Source organism: Lepisosteus platostomus, chromosome 20 (assembly GCF_059453375.1).
Source record: "Lepisosteus platostomus isolate fLepPlt1 chromosome 20, fLepPlt1.hap1, whole genome shotgun sequence".
Taxonomy (NCBI): Eukaryota; Metazoa; Chordata; class Actinopteri; order Semionotiformes; family Lepisosteidae; genus Lepisosteus; species Lepisosteus platostomus.
In genome coordinates this window covers 14,644,315-14,671,400 of record NC_142630.1, presented here as the reverse complement: position 1 = coordinate 14,671,400, position 27,086 = coordinate 14,644,315, and the positions used below count along the sequence as shown (strand labels likewise).

The 27,086-nt window shown below is 41.2% G+C and overlaps 1 long non-coding RNA gene across 1 annotated transcript in view; it reads right to left on the bottom strand.

The window, feature by feature from the left end:
• Positions 1-8,685: 8,685 nt before the first annotated feature.
• Positions 8,686-27,086, bottom strand: part of LOC148644598 (uncharacterized) — a 50,020-nt gene continuing 31,619 nt past the window's right edge. The window contains exons 3-4 of the long non-coding RNA XR_015928756.1: positions 10,925-10,988; positions 8,686-10,254 (exon numbers count right to left, since the gene is read on the bottom strand). This is a non-coding gene — a long non-coding RNA (uncharacterized LOC148644598). The remainder of the gene's footprint in view (positions 10,255-10,924; positions 10,989-27,086) is intronic.

Genomic DNA, 27,086 nt, shown 5'->3' with positions numbered 1-27,086 from the left:
CAGTTTTGGAAGCTAAATTGATACTTCAGGAACCGCCGCATCAATATTTTATGATTCTTCGAGATTGTCCAGGACAAGCAAAACAGACAGTAACATCGTGAAAAATAAGTATATTGAAATGCAAGATCTAAATAAATATGCGACGGTATTAAAATATACTGTATATTAAATTTAATGCACTTTCCCACACAAACCTCATAAATTAGTTGAGTATTGTCTCACATTAATATTCAACAAGTTTAACTGATATTTCTCACTGCATGTCTATAAACTCTATGTGCTTAACACTTTTAATATGTTTTTCTAGTAAGAAAATAAAATACCAACTCTCAATCCTGTGTTGTTAATGTAGCATTCAGTGTTCCTGAGGTACACGGCCGTTTTCCGTCAATATTAAATATTTATAGTTGGAAGGTTAATTAAAAGTTCGATTACAAAGAAAAGATGCCAACCACTGAAAGTAATGGGGAAAACGCAACAGGATTACAGAGAAACACGATACCTGAGGGGAACAATGTCGTGGAATTCTGCCATTTTTCAGCACAGTTGCCGGGCAGCTATGAGATCAATTAGAAACCTTTTCCTCGAATCGTCCTCCAGGACAGGCGAAGTGACTGCTTGCAAACACTTCCAATACAGCAGATGAAAATTTAAGCAGAGACCACTACAACAGTTTGCCAATTCTATCCCCTCCTTACAAAAGATGCTGTGCTGTACTGTATGTCTATGGCTTGTAATGACACAGACCTAGATGTTACAAACGTGTATGAAAAATGAAAATTAAACACCCGAAGTTACATAACATATCATGGATTTCTTTGATGAGAGTTGCACCAGTAGGCCTCCAATTAGCTCACAGTAGACGTTCTGTTGTATTATTTTATTAATTTATTTTTTATGAACAGGTGAAAAACATGCAATACAGTAAACCAAACCATTCTGTTTTTAAAATGTAAATCTTTGCCTGATATTTTTTTTTTTTCAAATGCATTCACCAGTCAAACACTACTACAGTAAACGTAAGAAAATGCAATTCATTAGAAATAGGTCAGGGAAAATCACAGATTTATCTGGGTTTGGATGGTAGCAAAACCAGTCACTTGTACTGGAATAATCCCTTATAAGAGAGTCTTATCTCTCAGTGTCAAGAGGGGCGAATGTTTCAGATGTAGCACAGCCTTCACTAACAAGCAGATTAGATAGACTTCTCATCCACAAGTGTACAGTCAGACCTCCTGCTGTCAGGTCAATGTGGCTGTAGGGACTTGTAATGTCAGTGCTGTGTAATGACTTCTTAAACTTTTGGGTAGGGATGGGACCCTGTGCTCTAAGAAAATCACAGCCATTATTATAGGACTCTTTTTGCCCCATACCAACTCCGACAAAATCTACTAGGAAAATAAAACAAATCATTCTTAAATCGTTTCATGCTTTTACCCAAAACAACTAACATTTGGATGTTACCCAAAGCAACCACAGAAAAAAAAATGCATTGCTTAAGGCTACAACGCCAGTGACCCATCTCTGATTTGAGCCCACACCTTTCCAATTACAATCACAGAGGTGCTTTGCTTGCTTCACAACAAAACAAAACCATTTTTTCAAATCGTGGGCAAAATCTGAAGGAAGATATGAGGTGGAAGTTATGCCAAAGTAAAATTTATGTTCTGCTGCTATTTACTTTACAACTTGAAACTTTAGTGAAAGCCTGAACCTTTTACAGTATGTGGAGCTATTTTCTTAGTTAAAAAAAAAACAGTTAAAAGCAAATGACAAGATGCTGGTCTGATTTACAGAAACCTAAATGATATTTGGTATCTTCTTTAGGTTTATGTGTGTTATAATTTAATAGCTTCAAAGGAAAACTTAAACACTTAAACGCTACTGCTGCTGCCACTACTACAGTATGACAAATCATCACCAGAACAACAATAAAAAATAACCAAATTAATACAGTGCTGCTCATCTAACAAATGAGACTAAATGAAGTTGGTGACTGATGTGTCCCACGCTGAGCAAGGAAGTTTCTAAAACAAAGTTTTCATGCCGATGCCTCAGGGTTCAAATGTTGATGAGGGGACAATATACACACTTCATTACATTTTGTCAAAAGGCGCAATGAAATGTGTGTAGGATATTGTTCCCAAGCATGTATTTTTCCCTGGTATTTCTGGTCACTGATGTCTCTACAAGTCCCTACTAATGAATTTTGTCAACGATAATTATCAGTTCCAAAGAGCTGCCGCAGTGTTGATGAAGAGCTGGCTTTGTGTGTCAGGGGGATGTTGTGTTATGACCCTGGTGCTTCCTTTGGCCTTGCAGTGACCTGCGCGGTCTCTGCTCTGATATTCCTGGGCTAGTGGCGGGCTGTGTGGTGTTGGGGGCTGTCCTGTCCCAGCATTGCCTACCCTCCTCCAGCGGCCCACAGCCGGGCAAGACTGCTCCCCAGCCTGCTCCAGATCTCTCCATGAGACCATCGGTTCTCCAGTCTACTTAACAAAGGGGGCCCTTCATTTAAAATAATACATACACAGCACAGTTCATACTTCAAAACGGCACGCTCTTACTTCTGTCATACCAAGAGCAGACCTTAATTACCACTGCTTTGAAAAGCTCTCTCACAGGACAGCTGCACTTTCTTTCTTTTAGAAAGTTATCCATGCATTCATCCAGGATCATGAAGCGTCGTGGCCACCCAAAGCCTACCTCAGGGACGCAGAGCTCTAGGCAGGACACAGACAGACACTCAGAAGCATCTAGGGACACTTAGGTTGCACCAATTAAACCAGTCAGCATGTCTACCTTGAGAAGCGTGAGGAAACCAGACCATCTTGAGAAAACAAACACAAAGGGAGAGCATGCGAACTCCACACAATATCGCTCCAAAAACTGCAATGACTTTTGCTTGTAAGCAAACACAATGTTGAAAGAACTCTTCCATCTTTAAAGAGAATTCTCCAATGACCTGGAGCAGAGTTTATTTGTGCACAAAAGGCCTGAACCTTCAGATCTCCACAGCGCACGGGCAGTTATCTTTATATTTAAATATCTTTATATTTAATATTAAGAGTATTTCCCTCCTAAGAAAACAGATGTGAGCTTGTCTGTATAGAACTATGGTGGCCCTGCGCTGACCGAAACTCCACGCTTTACAGTATCCAAATCAGCAAATGCCTTCATGCATTGTGCAGGGGCATTCAAATAAAGTTGCTGTTACAGATCCACTTTGACTGGCTTACCCTTGAAATCAGCAGACATTTAACCTGAGCTGCGGTTACAGAAAAAGACTAAGCCGAGAGTTGTAGTTGTTTGAAAAAGACTAGTTTGTGCCTCTGCTGTCCTTACCCACAAGAAAAAAAGCTCTTCTCTGTTGTGCTGTGAATGGGCTATGAGAACTCATGGATTCCACAGCTGTGTTCCTCAATACTTCTCTCCCGTCCACAAAGCACTCTGCCACTGTTTAATTGTCTAAATGACACCAATCGCTGGACAGAAATGACACCATTAAGGTGAGGGTCAACCATGTAACAAATCCTAATAACTTCACTTTCATCTCCCAAACGCTGGCTCAGTCACAAGAACACCAGCCCCTGTCCTGACTGTGTGCTTAAATCCAATGACCAGGGCTGGAGTGCACTGTGAAATGAGCTATAGTTTGTCCTTCACTCCACTGTGGAGGGAGTCTCAGTGAAAAAAAAACTGTTTGGATAACTCTTTCTAAACTGTAAGTGATAGAATTTTCCAATGAGATAAGGAATCCCAATATTCTTAGTTGTAGTAAAGTGCTGTGCAATAGGTTGAATTAAGGTAATATCAAAAATTTTAATTGACTTAAAGCTTTTCAGGCATGGCATACCTTAAAGATCCATGAGGCTGCTAATAAAGAGAAATCAGCAGAAGAAACACGAATTTTTTAAGAGGCATCTGATGGACTGCAACATTACTCCTTCAATGGAAAGAGGGTCAAAGTAATGATCAAGCTGTGAAGAATTTCACAGCAGGCCAACACCCTATGCACTGTGCTTCTTGTGGCAATTGTCTTTCAAAAACACAGGCAGCATTTGTTTTTCGGGAAAATATGAGTAAGCCACATTGCTGAGAAGAAAGGACAATGAGGTTCTGTCCTCTTATAATGAAAAGATATGATCACATCTGTCAAGCTCACTCTCCTTTTTACTTCACCCCCCTGCTACAGTTCAAGACTTAGGAACAAATGCTTGTTCTGGCTCAGGAGTGTAGTTCTGTACCTGTGAAAGATTGCGCACATCACCTTTTACATGTGTCAAATATCTTCCACATTCTGTTTAATAATTGCACTGGAAAAGACTGGAAAACGTGAATAAGAAACAGATAACAGGCAGAGGTTTAAAACACGTGTGAAGTCTACACATTCTATTAGCAGTTCAGAGGAGAGGTTAGAGCTTTGGGCTTTGTAACTCAAATGGGCTTTATAACTTCAATTGTGAGTTCAAATCCCAGGTGAGACTCTTGTACCCTTCAGCAACGTAATTCACTCAGACTGCTCTAGTAAAATACCAGCTCCATACATGGGTACAAATGTAATTCACTTTGGATACAGACATCAGCTAAATAAATTAATAATAATGGCTCTATTATTGATTTGCTTAGCATATATTGATATATATATCTGTTGTCTCCTAATGGCATATTTTACAATGTGACCTTCTACACACATGGACAATGTCTATATAATCTTTTGAGTCATTTTAAGAGTCATTTTAATCCTCTCATCTCTTATTTAATCTTCCCTTCATGCCTGCTTTTCTTCCCTTTTATTAGTGAGGGTGGATGTATTCTGATCAGACAGTCATCTGTTCATTTAGTTCAGTGCCCACTGTTAACTTTCCCACAGATCATGTGCTCCGCAGGAGCATTACAGGCGATTTCGATATAGCCTGACAGTGCCACACTGCAGGACTCATTCACGCTTCTGTTCAGCATTTAAAGCCAGGCCCACACTGTCAGTTGAAGTCTGACAGAGCTCACGAGAGATGCCAAACTCGTCGGTCTATCTTTTGATCAACTTAAAAAAACTAATACCACCCCTAAACCTCAAAGAAAAACACTTCCTCTTTTACAGAGCTGACCTCTGTACATGCATTTTCATTGCATTCAGTGAAGCCACTAAAAATCAAGCTGGTCGATCACTGAACATGTGAAGTTCTCCCCACATCCTTTTTCTAAACCCTTCATCACGAACCACAAAATGGACATTAAAAAAAATTATTTCTAAAGCACAACCCGAACAGAGACTTAAAACACATCTTAAAACCCACTTTGTGTGTAAATCCTATAAGAGAAACTGGGATGCTGTGTGATGAAACCCTTTTTAAACATGACTGCAAAATGTTTAATGTTAACTTACCCTTAGGTCTCTGCATTTGAAATGTAACTCTTATATAAAAAAAAATTAAGTATGTATTCTGTCACTTAGAAAGGCAAGAAGTCAACACATTAAAGAATTTGTTTTCAGATCTTAACCAGATACTGTTGCTATGTTTAGCAACTCTGAACTGAATTACAAGCTTTTTTCAGCTATATTTGTATAAGAGGCAGCCAGTTTTAAATAGCAGAAGACAGTAGTTAATGAATTGCCATGTATCTGAGCTATGGGGATAATTCTACTGGTGTTCAGCATTATTGTCATGTGTATAGAACCACCATCTATTGGCTTTTGATAATATAATCAACACAGAAAGGCCTAAAACATCTGTTTCTATTGCCTATGACATATACTGTATTACATTACAAAAATATATCTCAGACGCATTAAAAAGTGTAACTGGCTTTGTCATAATTCTGTTAAATCCTTCTCAGAGACTACATTCTGTATTATTTTCTGTGTTTGAGCATCTTGCAGTCAAGTTTTTAATTTACAACAAATGCAAGGAAATGTTAAAATATTGTTTCTGATATGCTGGATGTACATTTCCACCAAATCATCAAATGAATGAAAAAAGAACACAAATTCTATGCAACCACTCGCTCACCAGTGCATGTATTTTCATGTAAAGGTATAATTGTTACCGCATAATATGTAGATCCTGCCATGACATATCAGCAAAGGTGCACAACAAAGCACTGCTATAGCATTGTTAAAGCGTTTCAATGTAGTTAGACCTATTGTATTTCAGAGGGTGGTGCAGATTAAGGAAGTTATTTACCACTGTTCTGAAAGAGGACAATCATGGTCTCCTGTTTAAAAAGGAACTAGATGCCTCATTTTAAAGTGTTTCTCTGCAAACTTCTTCCAAGGCTTTTCTTTAAGACAGAATGTTTCTGACTGGGGTTTGGCACAGTGAAGTAGGGCTGGGGCCCTGGGTTCTGTTCCAGACCTGGGGTGCTGTCTGTGTGAAGTTTGGATGTTCCAGTGTTGCGTAGGTTTCCTCCCACATGGCTGTGTCTTTGTGTGCCCTGCAATGGACTGGCAGCCTGTCCAGAGAGTTTCTTACCTTGTGCCTGTTGCTTTCCAGGATAAGCTCCAGCTCCCCTCGACCCTGTACTGGGGCAAGCTGTTAGATGTGTAAGGTATTGATTAAAACACCCATTCATCCATTTTGTTTTATGTTAATTTTCTCTTTGGGGGGAAAAAAAAGGATTCCTGGAATCGCATAGCCCACTGAGGGCAGGAGGTTCTTCAGAGGACAAACGTTTTTTTGATAATGAAGTTCTTTCTTACTCGAGATAAGGCTGTGTTGCAATGCTTGCATGCCAGTCATGACACAGCTGGGAAAATATCTACTTCTGCACAAGAATCATCTAAGGACGGCCGTCATAGCTCACATGCTCACATTCTAAAGCACAAGGGTAAACACAGGCCACAGGTTTTCAATCTTTGCTCTCAAACACTAGTGTCAAGCCACCTTTATTCTGGTGGACAGTTTTTTTCTCAGAAAAACAACAGACCCCCATGCTTCGTCTGCTAACAAAGTGGCACAATAACTGAATTTTTTATTCAAGTGGGGACTAAATTCAGTTTGTAACAACACGCGACCCTTATCAATTCATTTGAACACATTAATGTGGAAAGTGGGCTGAAGTCTGACTCTTTTGCATTTTCAAGAAGGCCTGACAAATATTTCCCTCCTGATTCCAGCCTCACCTCACACACACATTACTGTAACAAGTCATTGCTGAGGCTGCTGATAGGGAAACGCTCCATTTCTCCTGTCTAGTTTTCTCTGTTGAAACTTTATTTGGCAAAAACAAATCTGATAAAAAATCAACAGTTCCCACACCTGTCAGTCCATTCCAGTGTTAGATGGGCCAAAAGAGTGTACCAGCCCTTTACTGAAAGATTGGCCCTGCCTCGGGCCTCCTGGTAATCTCTGCAAACTCAAAAAGAGTGAGGAGTTTTTTTCTATAACAAAAAAATATTGAAAGAAACTGTCCTTCTCTAATCTGATCAGTGCTTCCCGTTGCCAGAAAAAGGAATGTTAAAATGGATACTGCCCTCTGCAGGACTGAAGTGGTACTACAGCCTCCATGACCTGAGCTTCTGCACTCAGTGTTAAATTTGGCTTTCGAGTTTCTCACAGATTGGATTCATTAACGCTTCCTTTTTCATAAAGAGATATATAAAATCGACTTACATTCCCTTTTGCTTCTGGGTAGTCTGCCATTCCTGGTGTAGAATACTTATGAGCCAACAGCTTTGACTGGCTGTCCTGTTCCACTGACAGCGGGCAGCCCTGTGTGACTGACGTGGCCGTACAGATAAAGCAGAATGGGCAGGGGGGTGCAGACTGGGATTTTTTGGGGTGCTTATCTAATTTCACTGCTAGCAAAGTGGCACAAAGTGGCTTCAGGCAGCTTCCTGGAATATTACTGTAACACACACTTGCCTTAAGGCCCTCTGAGATGGTCAGCAACTCAAAAAGGCTTGTTAAAAAACAAAAAACGACTGGTGGAGTCACGGCCAGTAAGAATCACCAGCGGGTTCAACATACAAGGCACAGTGAGGCAGAGATCTGAGGTTTTCGCTTTTGCTGTTATCTCCTGTCATTTGTTTCCGCATTATGGACCTGGTGGACACTGCACTCTGTTTCTCTTTACATACATGAATACAGGGGCCAAAAATAATGAAACAGTTCAAGTAGCAGTAGGTCAATGTAGTGAACTATGATTTAAAGCTCGTGAGTGAGACATGGGGCAGGATAGTGGGGCAGTGGTCAGCATCGCTTCCACGCGGTGCTGGGGCCCTGGGTTTCATTCCAGGCCTAGGGTGCTGTCTGTGTGGAGTTCATATGTTCTTCCCGTGTTCAAACGGGTGTCCTCCAGGTGCTCTGGTTGCCTCACACAGTCCAAAAACATATCTGGAGGTTAATTTGCTTGGGGTAAAACTGGACTCCTAGGTGTTTGTGTGTCTGCCCATGTCTTGCCGTCACTGCTTGCTGGGACAGGCTCTAGCTGAACTGACCCTGAATTGAAAGAAGCGGTTAGAAAAGGGATGGAAGGATCTAGAAGGATACTGTATCTCCAAGTGCACCCCGAGACCATCAGGTGAAGGCTCAAGCCCCCTAAACTGCACAGCAGACGTGAAAACCTGCGCTCATCTTGTTCAGAGCGACGCACACGGCATCCGGAGAACCAAACCGCGCAGGAGAAAAAGACACTTCACAAAATAATGAGGAAAACTGTTCGCAAGGAGACAAATTTGCAAAGTAGAGATAAAGTACTTTTAATAAAATTACAGGATTTTATATCAAAGGTAGGTCCTAATCCTTCTCGTTCATTTGAATGTTTTGGAATTTGTCTAATTCTAATCCAGTGACTTGTTTCATGCTGTCTGTTTTTGCAATGTAGATTTATGACACCAATATGTTCTTTTCCATGGTTTAACAGACTAGAAGGCATCATGGGAGGGTAAGTTATTGCAAACACACATTTTCCTGTATTAGGAGTTATGAGAATAGCCATTCTTAAAATGAAAGCCATAAATCATATTTCCAACTATTATGCCATTAACAAGAGCATGGTTCTGTCGTTTAGGTCATGCTAATAGTTTTGTCTGGAGTTGTGGGTATTTAAAAGCAAACATAAAGAAACGAAAGAAGGATGTGTTCAGTTCTCCCAGTAAAGAATGCATTGTCTGAAACATTCTGCCTCACTGGTGGTCCCTGCACACTCCCCTCCTTGGAGCCAGCCTGCATCTGCTATACATTTCACTCTCCTCTTATTCCTGCCTCTCAATTTGGATCCTAAATTCTGCCTCGTTGCGGTTTTCCAGAAAGACCCCATGACAAACTAGTGCTGCATTTCTTCACTCTTTGTGGCATTGGATGCCAGTGCAGAACATATTAAATTTGTTACTAATTTTAAACTTGGCAGAGCAATTCGTATGTTAGCAGCGGAGTTAGTGAAGGAACTAAGTTCAACCCCAGCTTGACCACAACCACAATACAAACAAAGCACAAGGAACAGTAGCTCCTATTTTTCAACCGACTGTATAGACAGTACACAAGCAGAACATATATATACACACAGAGACACTTTATCAAGAAAGTGAAATTGCTTTGGAAAGTAGCTGTATATTTTGTAAACGTGGATTTAGATTTTTTTTAATTTAAAAGAATTAACACTGTAAGGCTGGTGTCTCACCAGCATTTGATGAACTGCACCAGGCTGTAAGGTTCCAGCTGAGGTCTGGAGCACGGGCACCTGTATCTGATCAGGAGTTTAACACCTCCTGGCACAACGTGTCCAGATAAAGACTACAATCAATGATGTGGTTGTGGCATTATTGACAGCAAATTTATAAGCTTACACAGCCAACAAGGAAAATCAGGTTGGTGCAACTCCTGTTCAGTATCTGTTTAAGAGAGGCAAAATGGGCATTTTAAAAAACTCACATGCACTCAGGGTAGGTTGTCGGAGTATGGCGCATCTAGCTGCACAGTAATAACTGCTTGCTCATTCTGCTGAATCAACTACAAGCCAAGCATGTGCAGTGGTCAGGCCCTTCATTTCAACTCGTCCGTGCTCATCACAGGAACATAACCAGTCCAGCCTCCCTGGACTCATCATCTGCGAGGAAGTCTGTGTTGGTGCTCTCTGCCTCCCTACACAGTGCATGGTGCCAGCCAGCATGTGGTTTGCACAGCCACCCGGGCTTGTTCTCCTCCGCTGCCAGAGCAGCTCCGGTGTCCTGTGGGTCTGTTCTGGGGTGTGTGAGGCACCGTGATGTGCGCCGAAGTCCCACGCCAGGGACTCCAATCAAATTCTATTAAAATCCTGCAAGCAAAAAAAAAAAGATGTTCTGGCTGCCCCCAGCTGGATTCGGTGTTTACTTATTTATCCTTCCAGCGTTGTGTTTTCGGAACATTTTGTAAGTTGCAGATGTTTTCGCAAATGTTTTACCACAACTGCGTGAGTCTGAGCATTGTTTTCAGAAGTTTTTCAAATTGCAGCTTCACATGTTGTTAAGAGAACTACTAGCACAACTGGCAGCGTGCCCTGAGGATACCACAGCCCCCTCTTGAAGCACTTCTTGACAACGAGAATTGATTTTTTAAGTTGATTGTTTTTTCTTTCATTTACAATTGAGCATTATCACAAATGAAGGGCTTTGTCAGTTTGTTCTAATTGTATTTAGGACAAATTCTCTTCTGTTCAGAAGCAGTGCTTGCAGGGCAGAGTGAGAGGGGCTCTGTAAGGGCAGTGGGTCTGCTCACTTGGATCAACACTGTTTTTTTTTCCTAAGCAGTCACTGGTTTCCTCTATTTTTGTTGACAAGGTCAGAGAGATGTTCTTGTTTGCTTATTCTCTCTCTCTATTTGACAGAGTGCTGTGAAGAAACTGTTGTTTTTTTATCTTCCAGAGTTTTTTCTATTGTCTCAATAAATGTGTTCAACTCAGTGCTCCTGGCTCTGACTGTATCTGTCACATGTGGAACTGCACTGACCTCTAGAGACCAATCCATCCACACGCGATCTGGGAACTCCTGTGACAGCTCTGGCACACTGCACCTAGGATGACAATGTGTAATTATGCCCAGGTTGAGCTGGATCTCTGGATAAGTGTATGCTCTGATGCAAAAAAGGGAACTGCACAGCTTTTCTACAGGCAGTTCAGACTAAAACCTTTGTAACCACAATGAAACAAAAGAGCACTACAAATTATTCAGAGCAAGATATTTCAGCTTCATCTTGTACCTTTACAAATGTTAACGTTTGTATGTTTCACACTACATATACACAATATATCCATTGTAATACTGAAAGATTAAGTTATTTTATTTGCTATTTTCAAGCTATTTATAGACCACCTTTGAGAATATTGATATTAACCATGACAGTTGGGTAAATATGTGAAGTACCCTGCTGTAATCAGCCCTTAGTTTAAAAGTAATATTCCTGCTCAGTAAGAAATGTATAATATCTGGCAAATCTGCAAGTATATATTTCAGAAATTCTAATTCTAAGAATGTCTGCAGGTTCCCCACCACCAATATGAGCAGGAACCGGGATGTAAAAAATGTTTTTTTTTTTAAATATCATGCTCTGGAAAGCTTGTTAAAAACCATTGCATTGTGCTGTGTGAGGTGTAATATGATTAGCACTGAGCAACAAATACTGATATTAATAAAATATTAAAAAATGACCAGGTCTGATAGTCAAGCAGAATTACTAAGAAAAGACTTTAAAAACACAGCAGACATGCTAGCCGAAAGCCATGAGTCTTCTTCAGCTGGCTTTAATGTTTGTTTCACAGACCTAGGATGGTGCCCAATTTAGCTCGGTCAACATTGCAGGAGCATTTGGTGATACAAGCTTCATTTAAAAAAATACTTAGATCGACAATTATTTTGTGTTAAAGGTTCAACGGATTTGGAATCGGCACTTGTGTTTCAGTAGTTTGGTTAGATCCTGATTCCCCTAGCTGAGGGAAAGGCAGTCTAGCTGTGAGGATCAGGCTGCCCAAATCCCCCTCGCTATTGAGAGGAATGAGCCAGGGAGGTGCTCCAAGAGTGTGGTTCGGGAGGCAGGGGGGATGCAAGAGTGATATGAGAAGGGCAGTCTTGGGGCGTGAGGCTTATATACCTGGGCGAGTGGAAGAGTGCGAGAGTAGGATCTGACCTTCCTCCCAAACGTCTGTCATAAACTTAATTTGAACGTTTCAGCACATCGCTATGAGTGCTGTGACTGACCCCAGGATTCGGCCAACGTGGGGAAACAGAATCAGAATCGTAATTGGAAATCCTGGTGGGAGAGTAGCAGGACCAGGTCAATCATGTGCATATCACTAGTCGACTAGGAATGGGATTGTAGAGGTGTTGCTTGTGCACGGACGAGTGCCTTCACTGTTTGATCCACGCAGGAGCCCCGCTTCTTTTGTTTCCTGCAAGGCTGTAGACTTTTCTCGTCCTGGGCAGTACAGGACGGTTCATGTTTCTTCCTTAACTAAAAAGGCTGGGATGCCAAACATTCCTGAACCAGGAAGCAGACACATTACACGAAAGTACATTACAAACTGAGAACAACTGGGCACGTCTTTAGCTGAAGAGTTGTGGGAGTGTGGCACAATCTACCGAGCCATGATATAGAACCAATACCCTGGCTTCTTTCAAGAAATGGCTGATTGAGATCCTCAGATCATTTAACCACTAACTACCAAATGGTCCAGATGCCCCTCTCATTTCTAATTCCTCAAGTTCCTATGCTCTTATCTTCATCAGATGAAGACTTCAAAGTGGCAAGCACACAGGTGGATGTTACAATTGAACTGTGAAGTTCTGAAAACATGTGTGATGTGAAACTTGGCATTGGAACTGATAACTGCCACAGGGTTTCAAAATAAGCACTTTAACATTTGGGGACCACAAGCAGAGAAAAAATCAGGACTGGTCAGCAGATGTGCAAACGTATACTGTAGGGTCTCACTCTTCTTGTTCAAATTGAAATAAAAATCACGCGTCAGTATATCCCTTGCACTGAGTCATATCCTTTTGGGTTGTTAAGTGATTATTACTGGCCAATGCAGGAAACTATAAAACTAACATCACGCTATTGCTGGTAAAATAAATATTGATAGGAAATGTCTGTAATCATCTGATATAGGAACACTGCCCCCACAGCATCCCATTAATAATCCCCAGGTGGAAAAAACATTTTTCACCAAAGAGATGTGGTTCAATCAGAGATGAAGGCATCTTTTATATCAGTGCATACTGCTTGAATTTTCAAAAAAATGTTCTTACAATGTACTGGGTTTTCACTTTTGCCACCCTTATTTATCAAGACAAAATAGAAAAAAGAAAGAAAACTCATTTGAAGATGTCTGTCTTGATTTGCAGATGCTTCTACAGGAGGGGCTAACAGGATGTGACTGCCCAGAATCCAACAATGTGCCAAGTGAAAGAAAAGAGACTTCTGTACAGTGGAATAAGGAATAAATAAATTGTTTGTGCCACATTTAGAGAGAATTATGCCTTGCCCATTTTCATACTTTTTACACCCACATTGAAGAAAAGCAAACAGAGACCTTCTACTAGAGAGTCAAGCATCACTTTGGAATGCAACTCTCGTCCCCCGTTCAGTACAATTTAAAATTTTTAAAAGTTCATGTAGACTTAAAACCTACTGTAGGACATTTTATCACCAGCTGCTCTGTAGATCAGCTCAGCGCAATGTCCTTCACTGCCTAGTACTGCTCAGTGAAGATGAACAATACTGCATTTTATAAAATACACATGTAATGTTTTACTTTCACAGTGCAAAAGTAGTCTTTGAAGCTTCCCACAGAGAAGGAATAATACATCACAGGCATTATGTTGTAAAGGTCCATTCAGGAGAGCCAATACCAAAATAAAGCTTGTATGAATCTCCTTTTTTATAAACTATTTAAGGCGTATTGGAAATTTTCCCAACTACTTTTTTCATGCAGCTCCTCAAAGCAGAACACAGAAAGATCATGTTTTTTTAGTTGTAAAGAGACGATTAAGAATGATGTATTAAAATACACACAATTGTTAAATTATGACAACATTTTTATGCACACATACTGTATATCTTCAACTGCTCTTGTGCATGAACTATTTGAAAACATTGTCACTGTTGTATTTTATCACACAAAATAGTTATTTTGTCTTCCGTCGGGATGTGTGTTGAGATGACCTCTACATCCTGGAGGAGCAGAGTTGGACAGTGCCTAGATCACACCTAACCTTGTCTTGGTTAGCCAAGCTCTGTGGAGACGGTTCTTGCTTTTGATCCATATTAGTTAATATATAATTCCCTGTATTTCTATCGGGATTTTCCTAAATGATCCCAAAACGCTTCACATTTCACAAACAGGGGGGCATTTCATCCGTCATTGAAGGGCAGCACCCACCTGTGTGATGAGTAATGTTCTACTGTATATGGTAGTCACTCTGCACCAGCAGTCCCGCTGTAAAGCCAATCAGGTGGAGAAATTAAAAAGTTCTGTATAAAAGAGAGAATTTAGGGTGGGCAGATTGTGCAGCCCAATGGGAATTCAAATAGGACACCAGGAATAACACCCCTACTCTTACAAGGAGTGCCAAGGAACCTTGGACCAAAATGACTCAGGATCTTCGTTTAACTTCTTATACAAAAGAGATATTTCTCCAATAGTACATTGTACCCAGTAACCACAATGAGGCCATGGTTTAGAGATTCCGGTCTAGAGGAAAAAGTATAATATCCCATATTGGTCCAGCAAACCCAATAGTTGAGCAGAAACCTTGCTGTCCTTAGAGATCTCTCTTCCCAAACTGACCGGACCCAGCCTTACTTAACTTTGGGCAAATCTGCTAATGGGATGACAATATTGGTAGATGCCTTCTAAACCCTCTTATGTATTCCACAAAGGTTATAGACCAACAATAAAAAATGAATTGTGCTAAACAGGGTTTGATTTAAACTGGGTAGTCAAAAATTACTGACCCTGCTCCAAGGATGATATTGAAAACAGGGAGTGTTTCAACAGTGTTACGAAACATGAATCAGAACTATCACAGCTTGTGGACATATTTTTAAAATTGCTTAGTTCCACAGAAGTCCCTTTAGTGCTGAGCGGACTTTAATAAAATTGATTTTCTGAGTATACCCTTTTAGCAGCTATAAGCTTGAAATATGAACCCTTCATTGTTGAAAGTGTTTCATTTTTGCCCTGTAACTAATGATCAGAGGAAGGAGTGTGTTCAAAAATTCTCCACGGCTGCCATTTCCATAATTAAATACTGCTAATAATAGAGCTTCCACAGACTTTCAACAAACTGGCACAGAATCGGAATGTGGTTTGCTCTTTTCATTTAGAGAAGTTTACAATTAGCGCTTAATGAATAAGTCCACAGCTGCAACGAAGTCTACATTTCCACTTCTGGTTCAGAAAAGAACAAATTGTGGCATTTATTTTAATGCAATGTTTTTTTTACCTGTTTCTTTGCTCAGTCTACTAATTAAAGGGATATTATATGATACAATGAAATGCTCAGATGATGCAGTTTAATATTTTTAGTAGAATTGTTTTTGTGGCAAGACGAAATAGATGCTTATGTGAAAAAACACTGTCAACTATTTTAAACCACCACTTTGACATATAAAGATTAGATCACAGAGATATAATTAGGTATTCTGTACAACAGCTTTATGACAGCGCATTCAAAGAGAATGTGAGTTTCTCTGTGGAGCTGTTCCAATGGGAGATTTCAATTTAGTTTTAATTCAGGCTTCCAGACCTTAACGACATCACCGTCTTCCACAGATCAGCATGTTATTGTTTAGCCCTGCCATGGCAATAATTCTGTAACGACAGAAATGAAGCCGATAAAAATGTGTCGAGGAAACACTTCTATTTGAACTTTTATTAACCAACGGAAGATGTTGTTCATCATCTCAAATCGCGAGTGCTCCCAGTTGATTGTTTTAAAAGGTGAAAATATCAAATGAGGTTTAATATTATTATTTCTTTTACCTGGGACTTTAGCAGCTCAGCCTCTAATGCAGGTTTAGATGTCAAGTACTGTCTTCCATACCTCTGAATAAGATAGGAAGAGAAAGAGGGGATGGCTGATATTTTGCTATCCTTAAATTGTGCACAGCCCATCGTTTGCAAAAGGCAAGCCTTTGAAGGTGATGGAGGATTAATCCCTCACGCACTCTCCCTGAATAAAGTCTTGCAGACGAGCTCCAGGCTGAGCAGTGCCTGTTTCTGTTCAGAGCTGTGCAGCCAGAGCTTCAGGACACTGATGTGAGATGTCTGTTTATTGGACTGGTCCTGGTGTTGCTTTAACACAGAGACCTCGGCTCTATTGTTTCCTGCGCCCCGACTCTCCTTGTCCAATTCGTCAGTCCACGACAGCAGGCTGCCGCAAAAAATAATAAACGAGGAAAAGGAAAATTATATATGGAAATCGGCACTGTAACGAATTTGTTGGGGAAAAAAACACGGAAATGAACGGTCCAGTGAAACGCACATTTAGTGTCCGCAATTTACACATTAACAGCTTTTAAATTATTAAATAGATTTGAAAGAATAATTGACTATATACTTTAGCTTTTCTCTTTTTTTTTTGTTCAACAGCTAGCCTGAGGTATTTGACATTCACAAATGATTTGTAATGTAAATGACATAATTGTATTTTTACATATTTTAACATCAAACAGAATGATTGACTACAGAATTTCAGATGCCTACAGGTGGGGGTCAATTATCATTTGAATAATCGTGCTGCCACAGTAGAATCGTGTGGCCGTGAAGTGTGACATATTTTTATCTCTATGCATTTCAATGAAGTCAGACTGGTACATAAAAGGTTATCACCTAGGAAACATATTTTCCTAAGCACAAGTTAAACATGCAAGTGAGATCAGCATAGATATTCAATTTAGCCAGTCAACCCTAACCTATAAATATTTTAACAAAATCCAATGAGGGGATTTTATTTTTCTTCTTTGATCCCATTTCATTTGAGCAGCATGGAAAAAAGGGTGGGGGTGAAGAGGGAGAAAAATTAAAAACAAAATAGTCAAAGCATACTGAATGAGCTTATATATTAAGTGGGCTGTTTAATGTATCTGGCATTTCTTCGCCCAGGGGAAGACTAGGATAGATTTAACAATCAAGAGCTCCGCACTTGTGGCTACAAAGTTCAGGAAACATAAAATAATCTATACTTCTATGCTGACAAATCTCGCCTGACACCCCGCTCCATCTCCCTGAGACTCTGAGATCAGCATTAATCACACGTTACATAGAGTAAAATGAAGGTAAATCGGGCCAGGCTGAAAGTGGAATGGAGGTTATACAGGCATGGAATTTAATCAATAATGTACCATATAATACCCAACATCTATCCACTCCTTAAACCTCCTGTTATATAAGACACGCAGACACCTTAGAGAAACCATACAGGACAAATGCACAAACAGACACAAAGGTGCTTCTCCTTCCCTCTTGCTCTCTCACTTAATTGTCTGTTAGTGGCAAAGACATAAAAGCAATAGCTATTTCCTTCAAATTGCTATCTGTGCAACAAAAAAAAGGTACACGAAAATGAAAAGACAAGCCCAGTGAGTGCAGTAATGACTGTTTTTGCTTTTTGAAAGCTGAGGCATGAATGACTCCTTGAAATCTGAGGGTGTTTAAGGAACAAATATACACAATCCCTATAATTAAAAAAGAAGAATTATATGCGGCAGGTAAAGAATGTATAATTATGTTGTTGTTTTTTTCCCCCCCAGTGAATAACGTAAAAGTGACAATATATAAAAGGCAGGACCACTGAGGTAAACGATTTTCAGCAATGCAATTTGACAGGAGTCATGACCTTCCACTTCGTACAGAAATATACTGGGCAGAGGGCTGAAGAAGGGATTTATAGGCCGAGTTTGTCATTAACTCATGAATGATTGTTGTGTCTCCTGGTTAGAGAAAAACCGAGACCCGTCATTTGGGTCAATGTAAAACACAGACCTGGGATCATGTACTGTAACTCCCCTCAGTCGGACGTTTCCTAATCTGGGCATCACTAGCAAATTCCACTCTCACCCATCTTGGCCAAAAGGTGAGAACATATTGAACAAAAACCCTGCTGGAGTGCTGGGGGTTTAATTGGAGAATTGACATTGCTTTCTCAACAGCCACTCTGTTCCCCTCCGAGCTCTGTCAGCACAATGGAAAGCAACAGTTTTGTGAAGCAACGCCGCACAATGCTTTTGAACGCCTCATCTCCCCATCTCCCGTGACTTGCTTGTAACAGGGCAATGAAGTAATTCAGAAACACTACACCAACATACAACTGACAAGTTGCTCAACAGGGACTTGCATATAAAGAATTTTCAAAAGAAACTAAGAGCCAGATTCTCCAGGCCTTATTTTTTTTTGTTGTTGTTCAAACAATCCACCCATAGAGACCTCAATCAGCACTGTGGCCTGACAGTGGAGCTGTCACTCCTCGGATACAGTAACTGCGCTGAATTACTGGTAGTCTCACTGTACAGGCAGGCAGCATGGCTTGGGGTAAAAGCTCTAGCTATTTGTCAGTGTGCTACCCGTGTCAAAATGTCAAGCCCAGGGACAATCTCAGCAGAACCAGTGTGCAGGATGAAAGACATGGCTTGTGTTCTTACCAGAAATGTGTTGTCAGGGTCTTACCCAAGCTGCCAGTTAAGTGTCTCAACTGTGTAACTTTTACTGCTCCGGCCTCCTCTTCATTCACATCAGACAATCACACCATGGAAACCGAAATCTAAAAGTTTAGTCTGCGCTTGGCAGGTCTCTAATTTTGCACAAGCATTTATAGTCACGTAGTCCAAAGAAATATTAGCTTTACACAGATACAGCGGTATGCAGCACATATTGTCTTAGAACCAAATTTCACTGTAACAAAAGCATGTCATGTTACGCAGCTGCCATTTCCTATGTCTTAGTCGGAAATATTTATTTCTATTTTCTTCATCTGAATCCAGCATAGAAAGGCAATATTAAAAACAAGCTGAAAACAAAAACTAACAGAACAAACCTGTCAAGTGCAACCTACTGAAGCCATTTCTGCATATTATTTAAGCAATTGAGACTGAGATTGACTCCCACTGAACAAAAGCATCACAGTGGAAAACTCTCTATACTGTAGGTCAGACTCAGAGCCAGTGGTTAATGGCAGATTTAGGTCTTTTCCCCAGAAAAATAAAAACACACAGCTAGATAATAGTTGATTTGGTCACATTTACTGAGTCACCAGAGATTTAGGGATATGTTGATGTTCTGGTGGTGCTGCCATTGTCTGCCGAGCTTTTATTTCCCTTTTCAGCTCTTGGTCTTTCTTTTTTTTTCCCCTCTCAGCGTCCATCTGTTACCTTTGCTCTCCTCAAAACAGGAGCTCTGAGAATTCCCTTGACTAATTACTGTGTCGACACAGAAGGGTTCACACTTCTATGCACGTCTGCCATAACACATACAGGCTCCTCAGATCCTCCTGAGGCCTGTTGTTGACAAAATAAAAAATAAAAACAACTGCTGGACTGGAGGGACAGGCAGAGGAGCATGCTTTGGAGGGTTCGTAAAAATGTACATCTCACGTGCTCCCAATCAGCTCTTCATTTTAGTCTGGCTTATCGGTAGGCAAGACGCACAGTGCGTTTCAGAAAAATTCCAAAAATTCTTTAACAGCATCTCAAAGGGAAAATATTTTGAATTGTTTATTTAAATGACAACCGTTTATGTTTATTGATCAGAAGGAAAGTCAGCATTAGCCAGAGAAATAACAGACCCCACACTCCAACTCTTACTGGATGGATTAAACAATTAAAATGACACAAGTGTGGAAAAACTGTTCAACAGCTGCTAAAATTTTAGCTGACAGTTTTTCATGCAACATTCAGTGAAGTGTCATTTGACTGGAAGCTAGACCTTTGGTTGTTGTTTCAACCTATGCAGACAAAATAGACTGTATGCAAATGTCTGTATAATACAATCAACATCGATTCCTCTGTCTCAACATCCTGACCACCACAGAGACAGAATTGTTATTTTCATTTTGTAGTTGTGAAGTCTGAACATTGCCCCCATGCCACAGCTCGTCTCAGCACTTCCAAGAGGCAAAGGCGCAGTGTGGATGGGAGGTGAAAGAGTTGTGCTCAGTGGAGAGACCCCAGTAATCCACTGAGGTTTGGGGACTGTGGAGGGCAGTGCTAGAAGACCACCCCCAGATGGTTGCGTTAGTGAGCCTCTACAAGGGGGGGGGGGGGGGGATGCTCTTTGATCTGCCAAGCCAAGACCCTTGAGGAACAAACCAGTTTAAGATGTTAATACGGACAGCCTTTCCGGTCACCTCCGTCTGGGCTGTGCAGGCCGGTGAACAGCCTCTCCCAGCAGTTCTGACTGGCCAGGCCACCAAGGCATCTCAGAAGAGACTCGAGATACAAACCTGGTTCCAGGAAACACTACCACGCTCCTTCAGTCACTGCTAATAAAGCAGAGTCTTTGAAGCCCAGATTGATGGTGTAGGTACAAAGAGTCCATTATCATTGCATCTGCAGAGAGGGTGGGCTCTCCTGGGAGTGTGGGAAGAGCAGAGTTTAGGAGCCCACCCAGGCTGTGGTACCTGTGAGAGCTAAATGGAGTGTTTCAATCCCCAGCCCTCCAACTTGTCTCCGCCCTCCCCAACCCCACCTTCTCTTTCCTGCACAGCAAGCTCTCTGCAAATCTTTCTTCTTTGCAAGTTTACGATGATTATTTGCATTTGACAGTCTGTCCAAGCAATAATTGCCCATGAGCAAAGAAAACCGATTGCAAAAATAAAAACAGGATGCATGGAGAAAAGAAGTAGTTCAATAACTATCCCTCCCACCCACCACCACCACCCTCTTTTCACTACTTGAAATACAAACCCAGACATCAATCATTAACGAGTTAATGACAAACGCAGCCCATAAATCTTTCAAGTCCTGGTCAAAAGAAACCAAGGCAGTTCCTGTCCAACAGCTGGTTAAGCAGAGCTGCGAAGTGCCTATGTTCCTATGATGTTCCTGTGATGCTTGCCAACACCAGCACTTTGATCTCTGCTTGTGTAACAGATAGCTCTGGGCCCAGGTCCTTACTGCAAACTGATCCAAATGACTTTACAAAAACAGGAGGCTTGCCTGAGCGGTGCCGCAGGAACAGCCTGAAATATTTATCACACTCAAGTGGCATTGATGACACACATTTCTTGTTAATAAGGACACCTACAGGTTGTTTCATCCCATGTTTTTATGTAAAAAGGAAGCTGAGGGTTTCAACAGTCAGCTCAGTGGCTCTGCCTGTGATTGGCATCATGGCAGAATCCAAGGGCTGCCTCATTTCATCTGTTGGCAGGGTTCTGAGCTCCAGTAGCAAGTTGGGTGGCAGCACTAGTAAACCGAGAGGATGTAGCTATCAAGGTCAAACTGCAAGAAGCCCTCCTTTCCTGCTTTTCCTGGGACACCTAAATCTACCGAGATCACCCCTCATCTTGTGGACCATGTCCTTTTAGGTTCAAAATGAAGAGCTTCACAAATTAAACAGCAAGGCAATTTCTAGCTGCGAAGTTTTAAAACACCATTCAGACTCTCCGAGTTTCATAGCGCATGTTTTTGCTTCACCTGCTCAATCCAGGTGTGGCCTGAGCATCGTCCACGTATCCAAAAAATCTCATGTCACATTACCAGACCTTCCAATTCATCCCAGCATCCCAAGGAGAACGACCAGCGCTTTCATGTTTTAGCATAATAATGAAGCCAAGTACTGTATGTACAGTGCTTGTTCATCTCATGCTGGAAGAGATTAAATTCTCTCTGCATTGACTGCCCTGCTTTACATCAATCAAATGCAATCGCTAGTCAATAATATCATATAATATCAATGTTAATGCGGCAATGTAGTAGACTGAAAATAATACACTATTAACATGTATTATCCTGTAGGATGATTTTTGCAAGCCTAGTTTAAATACTAGCATCTACATTTTTTTTTACTTTTGCAATGTTATTTTTTTTCTCACCGAATATATATATATTGGCCCAAATTGAACAAGAGAACTATGTGCCCTCTGCCTCTGCTGATGAAAAGCAAGCAGATTACCTCTTTGTATCTCTGCGTCAGACCACATTCAAGCTGCTTCTCTCCAGGGCCTGCTCAGGCTGCTGGCTGGGGGAAGCTACTGTGCATGTAAATACTGGATTTTCTTTTTCCTGCACAGAGGTCACCAATTAGGAAAATAAGGGCATTAACAGTGACGAATCTCAGAATGGCTGGTACCTAGGGTATAATTTGCTTAAATATAAACTGAAACGGTTAAAAAGAAGGCCGGAAAAAAAAGAGAGCAATCCTACGACAGTCAACCCAGCCCTGGGGAGGAGGAAATTTATGGCAGCACTTTGCTCATTACACTGGGGAATAATCAGCCTTAAACAAACCTATAATTTCACAGCCTCTGAAGTCGACTAGAAGCCTATTCATATTATTTAGCTTCATCCTTTGACAGTCTGAACCACCCACACATATACCACTAACTGACCTCCCGGCACAATAATAAGGTACTTATCTCATAGAAACAGATTTATAAGGACAAGGCACTTGCTTAGCGTGGCCAGCAGAAATGACAGAATTAAACAGATCACCTGCCCGTGAGACCCTGGCAGCACAGCAGGCCTGTGCAGCTGTCCAGCCCACATGTCAGCCCTGGCTGACCCCACGGAATGCCTTTGATCTCCAGGGCTGCCACCGGCAGGCCTGACTGTCAGCGCCCCTCCATCGCCGAGCTGCGACTGTCTCGCACCTGTCCCCCAGTACAGGTGTCGGCTGCCGCCCCCTTCCCCAGCGGATTCGACAAGCTGATTTATTTCCAATTTACAGAGCCGCAACATCCCAGAGAACAGCTGCAATTACTCATGTGACAGCCTTAATGTTTTCTGATGATTCTTTCTGAGCTTCTTCTTTCTCAGTTCTCTGCCTGGTCTTCCCGTCATAAGCCTAGATGGGGCTGGTGTAATCAGCCCAGTCTTATAAGAACTATGGTATCTGATCAGTCTCATATATCTCCTCTCTGGTGAATGGGTGGGTGATAACGATTAGTCCGCAAGGTCTTATTTTTAATTACAGCTCACAAATAACCTACAAAATATTCATTTATTTTTGATCAATTTAGAAAGCAAAGTGCTACTGATATAGATGGCACCAACACTATAGAACTAATTGAACATATCCTCTGCTTTTGCCTAAATTTTCCTTCAATGTTTTTGCAACTTAATCCATTGGCAGAGCAAACGAATGTTTATTTAGATAAGAACCAGTGCCCACATATCCTGTACAAGCCATTTGAGAAAAAAATAATTGTATCATTAATACTTTTATTATCCTTATTTTCATAAGGAATCTCAAATGCACTATATTTTGGGATAAGAAAAAAAATCAGCATTGATGAGTGTATTTCAAACCACAATGAAAGTAAAATGTGCACAGTAAATTGTAAAACCTCCAATTTTACATCACAAAATGCACAGCGCCATGTTCTGGGATTCAGAACGAGGCACAAAACTTTCCAGGGACGTGAAGCAGCTTGTGAATGCATCACTTTTAACCCAACAGAAATATTGCTCTTGACTTGGAGACTCTTGCAAATAAATGGAACTTACTTTTTAACTGTTTACGCAGATCACATTTCTGCAGTGAAATACATGTAGCACAACCTGTACTTATTCACTCAAACACTGCATTACATTAGTGATTACAGTGACTAGTGAGCAGGAAGGGCCACATCACATCACAATTCATGGGAACTCTTGCTCTAGCCCATGGGGAGACCAGGGGTTTGTGACAAAATGGCATCTTATGGCACTTTCACAAAGTTCATGATTTGGTGCTTAATTCAAAATTTGTTAAATTATTCTGTACCATCAATAAACTGTTACCAAGATTTAATAACCTGTCTGAGAAATTGGGACTGCAGTTTCCCTTTAAAAAAATAATTTACAATTCTGCCTTTATACTGAACACATTTTAAATGTTTTTGGCATTATTTTCATTAATTGAGAATTCGAGACTAACCATGACACACTACAGTGACTCTGACACTACTGCTCAAGCACTAAACCACCTTATTAATGGGAGAGGGGATTGGGAACAGGTGAAGAGGGGATTTAACCTGCTGAATGCAAAGTCTGATGAAAAACAAGAAAAATACTGAAAGCCACCAGTAAACCCATATGTGTGGTGTGGTGAGCCACCAGTAAACCCATATGTGATGTGTGGTGAGCGTTCTGGCGCACTATGGCTGCCGTCACATCATCCAGGTGGATGCTGCACATTGGTGGTGGTGGAGGGGAGACCCCATTACCTGTAAAGCGCTTTGAGTGGAGTGTCCAGAAAAGCGCTATATAAGTGTAAGCAATTATTATTATTATATGTGTCATCAGGTTGTGTAACCTCAGGTGGGCTCACCAGTTGTGGAGACCAGCTCAGTTTTGAGATTAAATCAATGTTTTTTTGTAGACCAATGTGATGGAGTGAGTGTGTGGCACAGACATGCAGAGAGGTTTGCTAAATGTCATGTACAGCAGACTAATCAATGTGATGGTCTGGGCAGGAGAGTCTGGTCTCTACATGGCTCCTTTTATAGCAATCGATACCAACCTGGCTGCACGGCACTGCATTCACCAAGATCGCTGCCCTTCCTGTGGGCTCATCCTAATATGACAGCACACATCCTCGTGCTGCTTGTGTAACATCAACACCTTCCTGTACTTCAACATCAAGATTTACTTTCCTGTAAATGAGAAAGCTGTACTTTCATGGGATGACATGTGGCATCTTGGGCTCAGAGACCAGTGAACATGCATGTTATGAGAGGAATGCTAAGAATTCCAAGACACATGATGCATGAATCTGATATAAAGCTTGTTTTGCAGATGTATGGTTTGCATTGCTTCCAGTGGTGGCCGCACATGCTACTGGCCTGCGACTTTCACACAGTAGGTCCCCTGTTGATGACAAATTTTAATCAGCATAACAAATTGACCCTTGTCATGTCTTTTCAGTAAAACGTCTCTGCACCTGCGACAAAAACCAAGTGCCGCGTTCCTGATGATAGTTGTGAATTTCCTACAGTTAGATGTGATTGGTGTCTTTCAATGCACAGTATGTTATAAAAGCCCTTCACAATCTGTTCCACAGCCTGCCCCTCTGTTGGTGAGGCAACCCCAGTGAGAAGAGAAAACCCACACACATTCTTTTAATTCATAAAGGAAATCCGACTCTGGATTCCAAACAAAACAGAAGGAAACGGAGTTAAGAGCAAATCAAAGGGCGAACGATTCTGATTCAAGGGGATCAGATGTTTCCTTTATTGCAGGTTGCAGACCCTCAATCAGGCCGATGAAAGACTGATCTGTGTGGAGGTACCTGGCAGGCAGCAGGAATAGCCCTGATCAGGTGTAGCAGGCTTGGGTTTCACCATTTTTGCTGACAGATGAGCAGGTAGCCTATGCCCAGCCCCCTTCACCTGGCAGTCTGGGGGCTTTGCAGCACACAATATAGATATAAAGCAGAGCAACTGGCTCTTATACTGACACCACGTCCGTGAACCCTCAGAAAAGGTGTAAATCCATGCACATGAATAGCAGTATTATTATTTTGTAGGACTGATTTAATATTATGACAGTAGCTATAGGGCAGATACGTGGAGTATGTAGATTTTGAAATCATTTTATTATAATATTGACACTGAGGTATTTTCTTAGTCTTTCAAGATTAGGACAATAGCTCTGGTCGCCTATGCAATCTGGCAATGCCATGTTTGTATGTACACAACCGTATCTTCCCAGTTCGTGCTTTCGGAATCGAGTACAGTAAGGGCAGGCGCAGGGAGTCAGGAACAAGCGCTCTTTTCAGGCCCATTCGAGCGACACGATTCATGAAATCACAAGCAGAAGTTTGTGCCAAAACCCCGGCTGGTCTCCTGTTTGAGAAAGCACAGGTACACAATACATGGACACCAGCTATAATCCATACACAGAGCTCAACACTAATCCTTTCAAAACACACAATAGTATGAATTACATCTTTTTTTTCTTGGCTCTTTCTTTTAAGTTGCGTTTCAGAGAACAAAAGCATTTGGTTACGCGCTCAAGGTTATTTCTCATTTCGGCTTGCCAGTTCAGTTTATGATGGAAGCCAGGACAAATCATATTAGCGTTTATCTAAAGAACACGAAACCTTTTGGCTACTTTTGAATGTGGTTGTGCCAACAAACATTATTAAGAGGGAAGAAAAATGCTTTTAGAAACCTCTGCCTCCGCTGAGAATATAAATTAGTTCCTTCATGTGGCCTCCATCATGGATGAGCTGTGATTTGGAAGCTGTTGGCATTCTGACAGACGATTACTACTTTAATGTAAAACAAGCCCAAGAAGGCAGCTCAAATGACTGCTTTGTTATGAAATAAATGTCACTGGTAACAAAGTTTACAGAGATGCATTTGTCTACAGCTTCACACAGTCAAGGGTCATAGCTGCAGCCTGTCAGGAGTGACAAAAGCCGAGGACGGAACCAGGGTGGGAGTAATTAAACAAAAAAAGATGAGCTGATCTCCTTGCATCCGTTGTTCTGACCAAAAGAGGACCAGGAGGCAGATTTTCATGACTCCACCCGATCCACTGTGTAGAGAGGCTCAGAGAGCACATAGTCGGTACTGTGCTTCACCCAGACTGGTGCTGTACTTCAGTGGGTCTCATCCTTTATACTGTACATGATACACTCTGGGATTCTTAGAGATCAGAAGCTCTACATAGAGACTAAATAGCTTGATATGCTACAGTGCCCATTCACAATGACAAGTCACTCTCAAGGGTTAAGTCACTCAGGTAAAGCACAATATCAGTTAAATTGGATAAAAACTATGAAACCTCGACATTTGCATTTCTTCTCGAAATGTTTACTGTTGTCATATAATCTCCACTGCAATACCATGCGATTATGAATTACATCATCTCAGAAGCAGGGTACTGCTTAGTAGATCGTAAAATTGTCTATCGATCCAGTGAAATGCCCATGTTACCACTTTAAGATTTAACTCATGTTATTACTGT